Here is a 17,533-nt window from a genome sequence, read left to right on the forward strand (position 1 = left end):
TGTGACGCTGTGTTATTTGTTTTATAGTTAAAGGTGATTTTATTCAAAACAATTATTTCCATAAATATCTGGATTGTCTCTAAAATCATTTTTATTGCTTTACAACTTTATTTATTATTTTTAGGAGTTTATAAAATTTAGACATCAACATTTTATTGATTATTTATTTTTAAATAATTTTATGCTTGCATTTAATTGTAAAATCAGTATTTAATTTCGAAACTCTTCAAAAATTACGAAATTCATATTTTATTTAGTTTGGAATATTTCGAGAATTTTATAATTATTTTGGTAATTTTTGGGATAAATTTCACATGCGCGTTGTTTCATTTATTCGTTAAAAAGGGGTATAAATTGCGTTTCAGAAATTGTTTTAAAATTATGAAAATTCTATTTTATTAAATTTAATTTATTTTGAGATATTTATATCATGTTAGCACTAATTTGGATTTATTCGAGTGTCTTTAAACGCACCTCGTTTCGTTAAATTATAAAAAAAAAATCGGATAAAAACGATTAACAAATGAAATTGTTCACCCCTTTCTCTCAATTAATCCTTGTTACCCTTTTTCCTCTCCAATCTCTCAGGTTCGGCCTCTTTCTCTCTTTAATTCTCTCGCCTCTCTCTCTCAAGCAAACCTCTCCCATTCTCGATCATATGTCTCTCTGGTTCTTGCCCGTGTTTTCCTCTCTTCTCCGGCGAGTTCGCCGCTCCTCTTCCCTCTTTCCGACGGCTGTCTGGAGCCGGTGTTCCGGCGGTTTGTGGTTCCTGCTATATATATACGTATGTATATAGCCGATGCTTTGCGTGTGTGCTTGTGTGTTGTGGTGAATCGTTACCGTTTTTTTGTTACTTCCCGGCCGCCGCCGTGCATTTTCCGGCGTGGTGGCCGGCGTGCGTATGATGCACGCGCCCGTGTTCCTGTTGCGTGTATTTGTGTTTCCTGCGTGTATATGTTATTGGTTCTGAAATTTGTTTGGTAATTCGAGTATTTCTTTTTCTGGGAATTCAAGTTATTGATTTAAATTATGTTAATATCTCGGTTGAGTATTGTGATAAATATCGAATTAATAATTTGTAATTATTAGGAATGATATCGGTGAGAATCCGTGATTGGAAACCCAACTCGGGTACCTCCGGATTTTTACTGCCGCCCGCGATGAATTTTGATGAGCTGACGGTGGACTATGATGATTTGATCCGAGTCCTACGATTTAAAATACAAATTATGAATAAAATTATAAAATACGATTAAAACATAAAAATACGGATAACAACGATTAATAAGTGTATTTGATTGGTGTATGTGAATTGCGAATTGTCACTGTTGGTTGAATTGGTGGATGAGACTTGGACAATTGGATTTTTGGTAATTGTGTTGTGATTGATTTGACGTCGGGATGTTCGACGGGTTAGCCGATAATCAAAGGAAGTGCTACCCGATTTCCGGAAAATTAAATTACGGAAACGCGAGGCCGTACCTAATGACTATTGGAACGTCGATCGGTTATATATAAGTACTTTATACGAAACCTGATTATGTATTGTGATGAAATACTTTGCAAAAACCGATAACCCAAATTTCGAAAAAGGATAGATATACATATTTTTCGAAAAAGAACACCGAACCGATTTTCGAGAACGTGATCCCTAACTGATACGTGTATTATTATATGAAGTATGTTACGAGTCGGGTTATGTAATCGTAAGGGTAGAACTGATAGTGAGGATATGTTAAGCTTAAGCGATCGTCTAATCTAGGGTATATCAACTCTGTAGGTTCCAACGAAAGACCCAAGTTCGAAAGTCAGTTTAGAAATAACCTAGAGTTTGGTAGGAAGAGCTCTGCAAGATGCAGGTCATTCGAGACCATCAGAATCAGACGTAGGATAAAGAGTGAAATGGAATAGTGATGGTTATCTGGTTTCTAGCAATCGCAGGAACAACACATCAACGAATTATCGAGATAAAGAAATGATGATGTTTTGAGACAGAATGTCAGAATAGATGTGTCATTACGAGTGTGACTAACTGCTAAATCTCAAAGGCAAGTATCCCTATCATCACTTATTATTCAAGTGACAGTTATTTTAAATCTTCTTATGCAAGTATTGCTTTCCCTATTCTCAATTTAGAATCGATAAATGTTTTAAATATCGCTGAATTAAATGATTCTGTTTATGCAAGTACTCTTCTGCTATTCTATGTTCAGAATAGTTAAGTGATTTTAGTTATCAAATTACTAGTTTTATAAATGTTTTGGATTTTGAGAAAGATGACGTTGTTTTGGTTTTTATGCCCAAGTAAATGGGCGAATAAAAGTTTATATGGGTGTCGAGTATTATGACCCCTTTAAATAAAATGTTTTAAGATTGGATGGTTGCGTAAGAGGTCATGGCGGCGGTCCATCGGAGATTTAGGTATTATACAGGATATAATACCATTAGGCCGATATGTGCCTTGGGTACCCGTTTGTTTAGTTGGATATGCTTCGGCATAACGGTGTTGCTCCGCGGCAGATCACCGGCGGCAACACACCGTCGTTCGAGGATTCCAATCTAAATTATTATATTGTTTTGGATAATCTTATAAGGAATGATTTATCAACTATTTTGGTTTTAAATAAAGATGGAATACAGTTTTAACTTGGTTGCTGATTGATGTTGATATTTAATTTGTTGTTAAATATCAAAGGTGGTATTAATGCAGATGACTGATGCTAACTCTCCTATGTTAGCGCGGGTAGGTTGTGAGCATCAAAGTTCATATTGATATCTAATTTGATATGACAACAAAATAAGTATTAATATCAAGAGTTCGGTTTTGAATGAGTTTATGATCCACTCCGTAATCATTGTTTCATGTTGTTGTTGTTTACGATATTTTCGTAAACACGGCTTTACGAGCTTTGTTCTCGTCAAGATTCAAAGTATGGCTGAAGCATTTTGCTTGAAAATATAAAAAAAAAGGGTTTTGAATACAACTAAGGAATCAATTCTAGGGTTCCTCAACTAAAATTTTCTGTTTCAGCAGGTTGGTATCAGAGCTGAGGTTATAGTAAACTAAAAACGAGAGTGTGTAGGAATGTGTACAGCTATGTGAGGACGCTTGAGCTCATATCGAGTTCCTGTTGGACTATTGGATATAATACCAACGAGTAAGTTAAGATAGACGCATTCGTTTGAGTTTGCTGTGTTGAGCTGGATAAAACTCGTGGCAGTTGCGAACGTCTTTGGTGGAATCCTCTGAGGCTACTATAATTTGACGATGATGAAGTTTATCGATATCCTTGGAATATGAAGAAGCGTCTAAAATCAGATGTCGAGTCAACTGAAGAGTTCAAATTGAAGATAAACATTAAGACTTTGGCAATACCTTCTCTTTCTATAAATTCTTTAGACTTCTCTTAGAAAGAAATATCAGTTAGAAGACATAATCCTAAACACCCGTTTATTCACTTTGTGCCAGAATTTTGTTCTCTGGATTTCATTTCCTTCAGAAATATCAGCTTTGAAATCTTTTCAGTTTTATTCATTCGATTTTAAATTCCTTTGATATTCTTTTATTTTGACTGAGATGAAAAACCTTAACTATAAGAGACACAAGGTATACATGTCTGTGTGATAGGAGTTGGATGGGACGCCATCACTTGTGTGTGTTGTGAATACATGAAGGTTAACAACATTTAGTAGTGTCTTGATCTTGTCACGCAACACCAAGTTCATTTGATCATATTGATCTCTCAGTTATTCTCTTATTTCAACAATACTTTTACAAATTCAGATTTTGGTCCTGTTATGACATAAAATTCTTTTCTCTTTGAAATTCCATTATTTTATCATCTCAAATATTCGAAGGTATACCAATCAAGTTAAGCTGAGTTATCTTGGTCAAGTCAAAGTAAGGCGGTATGATGGAATTACCGAGGACGACAGTGGATTGCAATGCGATTAAAATATCAATGGCATACAACGAAGTCAATCTGTTTCTTTATTTCTCTCTCTATCTCTCTTTCTTTTCTTTCTCTTTATCTTTCTCTCTATTCTTCTTTCTCGCAATCAGTAAAAGTGATTTCATTGAGGAATTGATCAAAGGATGTGGATGGAATAATGTTGCAGAGTGAAGCTTCCGTGGTAACTATGTGGTATAAGGAATTACAGTATTTTTGGGAAATATTGAGGAAAAGTGCATATGGAAGATTGGAAAGTTGATAAGATGACCCTTAGTGCTTTCTTCTGCTGATTCTGAGGATGGAATCCTTATAAGGTGTAGATTGTAATATCCCATATTTTCAAATATTATTATTATTATTTGAAGTTGTTTATGTGATTTTATGTGGATTTTAGTGAATTATCTGATAATTGGAATTGATTTTTTGGATGTTTATATATGATATTTTTTTGAGTATACTAATTTTTTTATGTCCGGAAAAAAATATAGATAATTGTGATATTTTTTTCTGGTAATTTTTGGGTTGTTATACGATTTTATAATGATTTATAGATTTAATAATTATTTTTTGAGTAATTATAAAACTATTTTATAAAGTCAGGAATCGTCCAACTTCAACCATTTTTGCGTTTTTACAACCAGAAACTCTTCCGAAAACTACTTCCTAACCTAATCTGGATATTCTGAACATTTTCCGTAATTTAACTTTTTCGATCCAGATTACGGTTTGACCCGTGCGCGTCCTAGCGCAAAATTTTCGATACAATAGTCATTTTAGTAAATCTGCAAAACCCGTAATATCAAAAGACGGGATATTATTACATTATTTTCATATAAAATGTTTTATAAGAAGCTCGGTTTTTGATAGTTATCCAAATCTAATATTAAATTGTATCATTATATAGTTACTTAGCGGCTAAGTAACCTATTTTCGGACCCGATATGCAAATGTAATTATCGAATTATTAAGTAAATAAAATTTTTGTATGGGTTTTGTCAGCTGGATATTATTTTTGTTAATATTTTTATTAATTAGGTGTGATTGTTGGTTTTCGAGGATCATTTGTGTATTTAGTTGTGACGCTGTGTTATTTGTTTTATAGTTAAAGGTGATTTTATTCAAAAATATTATTTCCATAAATATTTGGATTGTCTCTAAAATCATTTTTATTGCTTTACCATTTTATTTATTATTTTTCGGAGTTTATAAAATTTAGGCATCAACATTTTATTGATTATTTACCTTTTAATGATTTTATGTTTGTATTTAATTGTAAAATCAATATTTAATTTCAAAACTCTTCAAAAATTATGAAATTCATATTTTATTTAGTTTGGAATAGTCCGAGAATTTTAAAATTATTTTGGTAATTTTTGGGATAAAGTTCACATGCGCGTTGTTTCTTTTATTCGTTAAAAACGGGTATAAAATTTACGTTTCAGAAATTGTTTTAAAATTATGAAAATTCTATTTTATAAAATTTTATTTATTTTGGGATATTTATATCGTGTTAGCACTAATTTGGATTTATTCGAGATATTTTTAATCGCACCTCGTTTCGTTAAATTATAAAAAAAATTCGGATAAAAATGATTAACAAATGAAATTGTTCACCCCTTTCTCTCAATTAATCATTGTTACCCTTTTCCCTCTCCAATCTCTCAGGTTCGGCCTCTCTCTCTTTAATTCTCTCGCCTCTCTCTCTAAAGCAAACCTCTCCCATTCTCGATCATATGTCTCTCTGGTTCTTGCCCCTGTTTTCCTCTCTTCTCCGGCGAGTTCGCCGCTCCTCTTCCCTCTTTCCGGTGACTATCTGGAGCCGGTGTTCCGGCGGTTTGTGGTTCCTGCTATATATATACGTATGTATATGGACGGTGCTTTGTGTGTGTGCATGTGTGTTGTGGTGAATCTTTGTCATTTTTTTGTTACTTCCCGATCACCGTCGTGCGTTTTCCGGCGTGGTGTCCAGCGTGCGTGTGATGCACACGCCCGTGTTCCTGTTGCGTGTATATGTGTTGCCTGCGTGTATATGTTATTGGTTCTGAAATTTGTTTGGTAATTCAAGTATTTCTTTTTCCGGGAATTCGAGTTATTGATTTAAATTATGTTAATATCTCGGTTGAGTATTGTGATAAATATCGAATTAATAATTTGTAATTATTTGGAATGATATTGGTGAGAATCCGTGATTGGAAACCCAACTCGGATACCTCCGGATTTTTATTGCCATCCGCGATGAATTTTGATGAGCTGACGGTGGACTATGATGATTCGATCTGAGTCCTACGATTTAAAATACAAATTACGAATAAAATTATAAAATACGATTAAAATGTAAAAATACGGATAACAACGATTAATAAGTGTATTTGATTGGTGTATGTGAATTGTGAATTGTCACTGTTGGTTGAATTGGTGGATGAGCTTTGGACCATTGGATTTTTGGTAATTGTGTTGTGATTGATTTGACGTCGGGATGTTCGACGGGTTAGCCGATAATCAAAGGAAGTGTTGCCCGATTTCCGGAAAATTAAATTACGAAAATGCGAGGCCGTACCCAATGACTATCGGAACGTCGATCGGTTATATATAAGTACTTTATACGAAACCTGATTATGTTTTGTGATGAAATACTTTGCAAAAACCGATAACCCTAATTTCGAAAAAGGACAGATATACATATTTCCCGAATATGAACACCGAACCCGATTTTTGAGAACGTGAACCCTAACTGATACGTGTATTATTATATGAAGTATGTTACAAGTCGGGTTATGTAATCGCAAGGGTGGAACTGTAGTGAGGATATGTCAAGCTTAAGCGATCGTCTAATCTACAGTATTTTGACTCTTTAGGTTCCAGACGAAAGACCCAAGTTCCAAAGTCGGTTTAGAAATAACCTAGAGTTGGGTAGGAAGAGCTCTGCAAGATGCAGGTCATTCGAGACCATCAGAACCAGACATAGGATAAAGAGTGAAATGGAATAGTGATGGTTATCTGGCTTCCAGCAATCGTAGGAACAACACATCAACGAATTATCGAGGTAAAGAAACGATGATGTTTTGAGACAGAATGTCAGAATAGATGTGTCATTACGAGTGTGACTAACTGCTAAATCTCAAAGGCATGTATCCCTATCATCACTTATTGTTCAAGTGATAGTTATTTTAAATATTCTTATGGAAGTATTGCTTTCCCTATTCTCAGTTTAGAAGTGATAAATATTTTAAATATCGCTGAATTAAATGATTCTGTTTATGCAAGTACTCTTCTCCTATTCTATGTTCAGAATAGTTAAGTGATTTTACTTATCAAATTTCTGGTTTTATAAATGTTTTGAATTTTGAGAAAGATGACGTTGTTTTGGTTTTTATGCCCAAGTTAATGGGAGAATAAAAGTTTATAAGAGTGTCGAGTATTCTGACCCCTTTCAATAAAATGTTTTAAGATTGGATGGTTGCGTAAGAGGCCGTGGCGGCGGTCTAGCGGAGATTTAGGTATTATACAGGATATAATACCATTAGGCCGATATGTGCCTTGGGTACCCGTTTATTTAGTAGGATATGCTTCGGCGTACCGGTGTTGCTCCGCGGCTGATCACCGGCGGCAACACACCGTCGTTCGAGGATTCCAATCCAAATTATTATATTGTTTTTGATAATTTTATAAGGAATGATTTATCAACTGTTTTGGTTTTGAATAAAGATGGAATACAGTTTTAACTCGGTTGTTGATTGATGTTGATATTTAAGTTGTTGTTAAATATCAAAGGTGGTATTAATGCAGATGACTGATGTTAACTCTCCTATTTTAGTGCGGGTAGGTTGTGAGCATCAAAGTTCGTATTGATATCTAATTTGATATGACAACAAAATAAGTATTAATATCAAGAGTTCGGTTTTGAATGAGTTTGTGATCCACTCCGTAATCATTGTTTCATGTTATTGTTGTTTACGATATTTCCATAAACACGGTTTTACGAGCTTTGTTCTCATCAAGATTCAAAGTATTGATGAAGCATTTCACTTGAAAATATAAAAAAAGGGTTTTGAATACAACTAAGGAATCAATTCTAGGGTTCCTCAACTAAAATTTTCTATTTCAGTAGGTTGGTATCAGAGCTGAGGTTATAGTAAACTAGAAACGAGAGTGTGTAGGAGTGTGTATAGCTATGTGAGGACGCTTGAGCTCATATCAAGTTCCTGTTGGACTATTGGATATAGTACCAACGAGTAAGTTAAGATAGACGCATTCGTTTGAGATGGTTGTGTTGAGCTGGATAAAACTCGTGGCAGTTGCGAACGTCTTTGGTGGAATCTTCTAAGGCTACTATGATTTGACGACGATGAAGATTATCGATATCCTTGGAACATGAAGAATCATCTAGAATCAGATGGCGAGTCAACTGAAGAGTTCAAATTGAAGATAAACATTAAATCTTTGGCAATAGCTTCTCTTTCTATAAATTCTTTTGACTTCTCTTAAAAAGAAATATCAGTTAGAAGACATAGTCCCTAACACCCGTTTATTCACTTTGTGCCAGAATTTTGTTCTTTGGATTTCATTTCCTTCAGAAATATCAGCTTTGAAATCTTTTCAGTTTTATTCATTCAATTTTAAATTCCTTTGATATTTTTTTATTCTGACTGAGATGAACAACCTTAACTATAAGGGACACAAGGTATACATGTCTGTGTGATAGGAGTTGGATGGGACGCCATCACTTGTGTGTGTTGTGAATACATGAAGGTTAACAACCTTTAGTAGTGTCTTGATCTTGGCACGAAACATCAAGTTCTTTTGATCATATTGATCTCTCAGTTATTCTCTTATTTCAACAATACTTTTTACAAATTCAGATTTTGGTCCTGTTATGACATAAAATTCTTTTCTCTTTCAAATTCTATTATTTTATTATCTCAAATATTCGAAGGTATGCCAATCAAGTTAAGCTGGGTTATCTTGGTCAAGTCAAAGTAAGGCGGTGTGATGGAATTATCGAGGACGACAGTGGATTGCAATGCGATTAAAATATCAATGGCGTACAACGAAGTCAATCTGTTTCTTTATTTCTCTCTCTATCTCTCTTTCTTTTCTTTCTCTTTATCTTTCTCTCTATTCTTCTTTCTCGCAATCTGTAAAAGTGATTTCATTGAGGAATTGATCAAAGCATGTGGATGGAACAATGTTACAGAATGAAGCTTCCGTGGTAACTGTGTGGTATAAGGAATTGCAGTATGATTGGAAAATTTTGAGGAAAAGTGCATATACAAGATTGGAAAGTTAATTAGAAGACCCTTAGTGCTTTCTTCAGCTGATTCCGAGGAAAGAATCCTTATAAGGGGGTAGATTGTAATATCCCATTATTTTCAAATATTATTATTATTATTATTTGAAGTTGTTTTTGTGATTTTATGTGCATTTTAGTGAATTATCTGGTAATTGAAATTAATGTTTTGGATGTTTATATATGATATTCTTTGAGTATACTAATTTTTTTATGTCCAGAATAAAATATAGATAATTGTGATATTTTTTTCTTGTAATTTTTGGGCTGTTATATGATTTTATAATGATTTATAGATTTAATAATTATTTTCTGAGTAATTATAAAACTATTTTATAAAGTCGGGAATAGTCCAACTTCAACCGTTTTTGCGTTTTTACAACACAAAATTCTTCCGAAAACTCCTTCCTAACCTAATCTGGATATTCTGAACATTTTCCGTGTTTTAACTTTTTCGATTCGGATTACGGTTTAACCCGTACGTGTCCCGGCGCAAAATTTTCGATACAATAGTCATTTTAATAAATCTGCAAAACCCATAATATCGAAAGACGAGATATTATTACATTATTTTTGTATAAAGTATTTTATAAGAAGCTCGGTTTTGATAATTATCCAAATTTAATATTAAACTGTATCGTTATATAGTTACTTAGCGGCTAAGTAAACTATTTTCGGACCATATATGAAAATGTAATTATCGAATTATTAAGTAAATAAACTATGTGTATGGGTTCTGTTAGCTGGATATTATTTTTGTTAATATTTTTAATAATTAGGTGTGATTGTTGGTGTTCGAGGATCATTTGTGTATTTAGTTGTAACGTCATGTATCCAAATCTCAAAGACAAGTATCTCTATCATCACTTATTGTTCAAGTGATAGTTATTTTAAATCTTCTTATGCAAGTATTTCTTTCCCTATTCTCAGTTTAGAATCGATAAATGTTTTAAATATCGCTGAATTAAATAATTCTGTTTATACAAGTACTCTTCTGCTATTCTATGTTCAGAATAGTTAAGTGATTTTACTTATCAAATTACTGGTTTTATAAATGTTTTGGATTTTGAGAAAGATGACGTTGTTTTGCTTTTTATGCCCAAGTAAATGGGCGAATAAAAGTTTATAAGGGTGTCGAGTATTATGACCCCTTTCAATAAAATGTTTTAAGATTGGATGGTTGCGTAAGAGACCGTGGCGGCGATCCAGCGGAGATTTAGGTATTATACAGGATATAATACCATTAGGCTGATATGTGCCTTGGGTACCCGTTTTTTTAGTTGGATATGCTTCGGCATACCGGTGTTTCTCCGCGGCTAATCACCGGTGGCAACACACCGTCGTTCGAGGATTCCAATCTAAATTATTATATTGTTTTTGATAATCTTATAAGGAATGATTTATCAACTATTTTGGTTTTGAATAAAGATGGAATATAGTTTTAACTCGGTTGCTGATTGATGTTGATATTTAAGTTGTTGTTAAATATCAAAGGTGGTATTAATGCAGATGACTGATGTTAACTCTCCTATTTTAGCGCGGGTAGGTTGTGAGCATCAAAGTTCGTATTGATATCTAATTTGATATGACAACAGAATAATTATTAATATCAAGAGTTCGGTTTTGAATGAGTTTATGATCCACTCCGTAATCATTGTTTCATGTTATTGTTGTTTACAATATTTCTCTAAACACGGTTTTACGAGCTTTGTTCTCATTAAGATTCAAAGTATTGCTGAAGCATTTCGCTTGAAAGTAGAAAAAAAGTGTTTTGAATACAACTAAGGAATCAATTTTAGGGTTCCTCAACTAAAATTTTCTGTTTCAGCAATTATGACTTTAAAATGTTCTGTGTTATTGCAGATGTCGGTTTTGTATCAAAACGACCTAATATTTATTATAATGAACTTGCTGAGCATTTCTTCCGCTCATACTTGCCTGTTTTCAATTTAACCTCCAGTGAGAACTAACTTGCGTTGTTTAGCCACGTAAGTCGAGGAAGCAAAGAAGAAGCTTTTGGAAGGTGGTTGGTCCAGGGTTGCGGGCTAGTGTAAGTTTTTGGTGTAAAGTTGTTTATATTAAATTATATTATAGTTTTGTATATTATTTGGGCCTAGTATACTTCTTTTCAAAGTTATACTAGCGGGTTAAGTTTTAAGGTTTGGAAGTATTGAAAAGAGTTTAAAAAGAAAGAGAAAATTTATTTGTGGAATTAGGATATCTTGTTTCTAGAACTGTAATCTTAAAAGATCTTGGATTAGTTTGGGGTCATAAATGATAAATATCTTCCGCTGGCATTTTTTTATTGATTAAACAGGTTAATTTGGATTGAGGTTTCATAGTGACGACCAAATCCTCTGACCCCAGATTTGGGGGCGTTACAGCTATGAGGAAGCTTATGATCTAATTGAACTGATGGTTTCTAATGAATATCAATATCCAACCCAGAGACTACTGAGGTTCCACATAATAGAGGAAATTCTTCTGAAACTGAAGCATATGTTGAGGAGGAGCAACATGACTCAAATCCAGAGACTACTGCAAGTGATTCAACTCAAGAAACATCAGTAGAAAGATTATCAAACTCATCTTCCTCAAAATCTGATGAGTCAAATACTCATAATAGTGGGAACACTGATTCAGGGGTAGCATCAGGACACAATAGTGGAACTACTCAAGGAAATAACAGAGAATTCATGGATCAAGGGGGGTTCTTCTTCTAGGAGTCAACTTCCATCATCAAGAAAATGGTCCAAGTCATACACACCTGACTTAATCATTGGAAACCCTGACAGTGGCGTAAGAACAAGAAATGCCACTCAGAATGAATGTCTCTACCATTCTTTTCTATCTCAAACTAAAACTAAGAAGGTCGAAGAAGCTCTGCAAGATGCGACTGGGTCACAGCAATGCAAGAGGAATTCAATGAATTTGAAAGGAACAGAGTCTGGACTCTTGTGCCAAGACCAAAGAACAGATCTATAGTTGGCACAAAGTGGTTTTTCAGAAACAAAAGTGACAGTGAGGGCATTGTTCAGCATCTGGGTCACAGCAATGCAAGATGAGCTCAATGAATTTGAAAGGAACAAAATATGGAATCTTGTGCCAAGACCAAAGAATAGATCTGTAGTTGGCACAAAGTGGGTGTTCAGAAACAAAATTGATAGTGAGGGCATTGTTACAAGGAACAAAGCAAGACTGGTTGCAAAGGGTTACTCACAACAAGAAGGCATGGATTATGATGAGACATTTGCTCCAGTTGCAAGGTTAGAGGCAATAAGGATCTTTCTTGCCTATGTTACTCACAAGAAGTTTAAGGTGTTCCAAATGGATGTGAAGAGTGTATTATTAAATGGAGAACTCGAAGAGGAAGTTTATGTTGAACAACCTCCAGGGTTCATTGATCCAAAGTATCAAGATCATGTCTACTTACTGGATAAAGTACTCTATGGATTGAAGCAAGCTCCTAGGGCCTGGTATGAAACACTTGCTCTAGTTCTGCTAGAAAGTGGTTTCACAAGAGGTACAATTGATAAAAATCTCTTTTATAAATACCATGGTAAGGACTTGTTATTAGTACAAATATATGTTGATGATATCATTTTTGGATCTACTGATGATAAACTCTGTGAGAGATTTGTAAAGCTAATGCAGTCCAGGTATCAAATGAGTATGATGGGAGAATTGAGTTACTTTTTGGGGTTATAAGTCAAACAGACTAATGAAGGAATCTTCATAAATCAATCCAAATACACCAGGAACTTACTTAAAAGATTTGGAATGCAGGACTTCTCAACTGCATCAACTCCTATGGCCACTGCAATCAAGTTAGATTTAAATACTGGTTCTTCAGTAGATATAACTAACTACAGAGATATGATTGGCTCACTCCTATATCTGAATGCTAGTAGACCTGATATCATGTATTCTATATGTCTCTATGCAAGGTTCCAAGCTGACCCTAGAGAACCTCATCTATTAGCTATAAAGAGAATCTTCAAGTATCTCAAAGGCACCATGAATCTGGGATTATGGTATCCTAGAGATTCATACTTTAAGCTAATTGGGTGTTCAGATGCTAATTTTACAGGATGCAAAATTGACAGGAAAAGTACTTCTGGAAGCTGCCAATTTCTTGGAGGCAGATTAGTTTCTTGGTACAGCAAGAAACAAAAGTCAATTTCCACTTCAACTGCAGAAGCATAATACATTACTGCAGGAAGCTGTTGTGCTCAGATTCTATGTATAAAGAATCAATCACTGGATTATGGGTTAGACTATTCTTCTATTCCTATATATTGTGATAATCAAAGTGTTATTGCAATGACAGGAAATCCAATGCAGCATTCTATGACTAAGCACATTAGTATCAGATACCATTTCATAAGGGAACATGTGGAAGCTGGTACAGTGGAATTGGTCTTTGTTCTAACAGATCAGCAAGTAACAGATATATTCACCAAGCCTCTATGTGAAGCTATATTCACAAGATTGGTGAATGAATTAGGAATGATTTCAGGGTAGTTCTCAAACTCTGAAAATTAAGTCTGCTTATATTTATTGAAGCATGGTATCTTATTATTTGTCAGTACTTGTTAGATACTGATATTATGCTAAATGCTTGATGCCATGATAACATGCAAACTGTGTTAAATGATCTTATGTGAAAATTGCATGTTGAACTACTGATTTGCTTATAAACTCTGTTTTTAGTTAAACTTGTTTTGACTAATAGTTTATATCAGTAGTTAATAAATCCTGATACTAGTAATTAAGATATTGATAATGGTCAAACAATGATTGACTGTTATACGTCACTGATTAATTTGAATTTATTCAGAATAAATTGTTAACAGTATTTCTAATTAAACAGTGAATGACTGGAATATCTTTTAATTACTTAAATGGGTTAGCTACTGATGCAAGTATCCATTGATACTTGAGTATTTACATTGGGAATATGAATATGAAGAGAGAGATTACTTTCTGCTTACCTAGATACGCGTAATCATGTATGCTTATTATGTCTAATTATTGCATGGTCAATCAAAGAGTCACTACAGTTTCCATCTTCTTCTCTATAAATACAATCCTTTACTCTCAAAGCTTCTCATTATCTTTTCACTCACAAATACCAGTCTTACTTATCAAAATGGTTCAACCTCAGTTTTATAAATGCAGCGGTGGTTGTTATCTATCGATTTTTAATCCTAGTGATAAGAAGATATATTTTAACCCTTACGGGCATAAGGTTCATATTCATGGTGAATTCTACCATCCAACTGAAGTTCCAACTTCAGTCGATGATCATATCTCTTGGGATGATCAGTTGGAACTACACTTCTTCACTAGCGAGGTTCTTCTTCAAGAAGAACTTCAACTTGAGTTGGCAGAATGAGCTCGACAAGCAGCTCTTGAGCTGCCAGAGAATATTATCTCTCTTGCAGGCACAATGAGTAGGATCTACAATCGAAGGGCGATTAAGGCGGAGCGGGCATCAAAGAAGCAGAAGAAAACCGAGTAGATAGATTGTATTAGGATTTTATCTTAAAATTCTATAAAATCTTATACTTTGTTTCTTCATAATTAATGAAAATCTTTAATATTCTTTGTTTTCTAAGTGATTACTTGATTACTTTCTTATATGTGTCCTTAAATGTTCCTAAATGATTGAATGTTAAATCAGTACTACATGCTAAATATCAGATATTTTTCATAGTGCATGTGATTAAATTAATCTATGTTTGAGTTTCATATGATCACTACACTACAGATTAAGCACTACAGGAAGTAAATGTTGTTTAAGAAGGAAATTTAAGAAAGATTTCATTCTTAATCACTAAGAGCTATAATCTTTGAGTGTTGCTTACAATACAAAATGTTTTGAAACTTTCTTTTCTTATCAAGAAAGTTGTCCACACTCAATCTCCAATTTCATATATCTTACATCTTAAATTTCTTCTTACAACTGAAACACTTGAATTCTTTTCTCAAATGTTTCCAAAAATCAGGTGTCATAATTCTTGAATTATGTTCACCACTCAGAAACAACATTTAGTTGGTTAGAGACTACTTGCTGAGGTAGATCTTGATGATACTAATAGAGACACAGAGGTTTCATCAGTCTTTACTGAAGACTCAGTGATAGGTTTTATTAAACACATTCAAGTGTTAGTTCTTTGCAAGAAGAACAAAGGTTTGAGATCATGGTACATGACAGTAACCTGATCAAATCCTCTATAATTCAAATGGAGGTTCTCATTATTGATGAACAACAACTGTCATAACCACAGTATCTACTGTAATAACCCCAATTTTTGGAATTTTTGAAACCCTTATGAATAGTGCTTTTGCTGATTATGCTGAATAAAAAAACTTTTCATACCACACTATGTAGGGGTTCTTTTATTGATCTTCTGAGATATTATTAGTACTCTTTATGGTATATAAGTGTATGTAAAGATCGTCAGAATCCAAATCCGAACACTTTGATTTTTCCCGAAAATCCACCAGATACCGAAAGAATTGAGTATAAGGTAACATGATTAAAAGGATATAAATTCAAGGATTATAAGAGAGGATCATAAAAGGAATATAATGTATTGAGAAAGGATAAGGGAACCCAAGTAATAAGATCCCGGGTATGATCCCTCAAACGATAAACGAGAACGAAAGTTAAGTGAACCGTAAAACAAATAAACGGTCAAGAAACAAGCTTGTAAAAGAAGCAAGGGAGATTAATCAAGTGGAGTAGAAAATAGATGACATCATCACCCCATAAGAATTAGATAAGTGGCTAGATGGTGAGGTAAGCATGGTGATGCAAGCATTAATCAAGATATTTATCCAAGATTAAACCTCCACCAAGTAGTCTAATCACATTTTTAACCAAGTAATCAACCAAGCAATTCCTTTCTTCTCTCCCCACCTTGTAGCTTCGACTTTTTCATGAAAAATGGAGGTTTAGAAATTCAAAGTCCAAGCTTGGCTCATTCATAATTCTCAAGGTAATTCCCATGGCTTCTTGATATTATAACTTAGTTATCCTAGAAGTTTGAGCTTCAAAAATCATGTCTTTCTTAGCTAATTAATTCATCAAAGATGATGATGAATAGTAATGAATAGTAACTTTCAAGAACTAACTTTGATTTCTTGATTTCTTTTGGAAGTTCAAGGTTGTTTAAGCTTAGATCAGGGCTCTCTTAGGAATTTCAAGGCTCTTTGATGGTATTAAGAAGCTCCAAGAAGGTATAACCAAGATTTCCCCTTTGATTTAAGTTATAAGTTTGTAAGATCTTGGATTGCAAATGGAGGTTTTAATGGTTGAATTAGTGAATGAGAGATTAAGCATGTTTAGTTATGTATGTAAGTTATTGTAGTTAATTATTGAGCCGTTATTATACTTGGTATTAAAATTATGATCCATGGATGTTTTGACTTAGAAAATGGTGGAGTAGTATGTTGGTTTGATTGTGGTTGATGTTTGGATTGTTGTGGTTGGTTTGGTGTTGATTGGTGGTGATTTGATATTGAATTGATTTGGTAAAATTTGGGAATCGCTAAGGTATGCCGTCGTAATGCCCAATTTTCCTTAGACTGTTTTGTGCATGACTTTTGCACCCTAACACTAACTACCATGAACTGACCATTACCATCATTAGATAGTTTATGATTCAAGCTTCATTTTGATATGTGGTTCGCTTGAATCCGATGTACGGTTTAGGAGAAACGACCGTTTTAAGTAACGGCGTTTCGCGAACGAACCATTACCCCTCACCTTACTTTGAAACCTTGGTTAAGGCCCTTAAATGACTAATTGGAGTATGAAACAATTATGTAAAGTGGACTAGGAAGTTGATAGGGTATTCGCGAAAGCGTCGCCTTAAAATTCGTAACGGTTAATTTATTAAAAATGGTGGAGCCGAGGGTACTCGAACGACTTATGTAATTTGTTAAGCGTAGAAATGACCATAAGCAAACGTTAGGGTTCAATTAGTTAAAGTCTAGTTTCTTAAGAGACCGTGGTTTAATTCCAGCTTATGTTGTTGTTCATAGGTTACCAGACCCACTCTAAGCTTAAGTCTACCCCCAGAGCACTCAGGCAAGTTTTCTATCCGTTACACTGTTATTGTGATGTAAATATATGTATATGCATTATCTTGTGATAGATGCATGTTGGTTAATTAGCAAATTTTGCGATATATTGAAGCATGCTGATATGGTATATATATGCATGTCTGTTTCGTAATCTTGATATATATCTGTTGATTCAAATGCTTATTAGTTGCATAAT

Source organism: Apium graveolens, chromosome 11, assembly GCF_009905375.1.
Source record: "Apium graveolens cultivar Ventura chromosome 11, ASM990537v1, whole genome shotgun sequence".
Lineage (NCBI taxonomy): Eukaryota > Viridiplantae > Streptophyta > Magnoliopsida > Apiales > Apiaceae > Apium > Apium graveolens.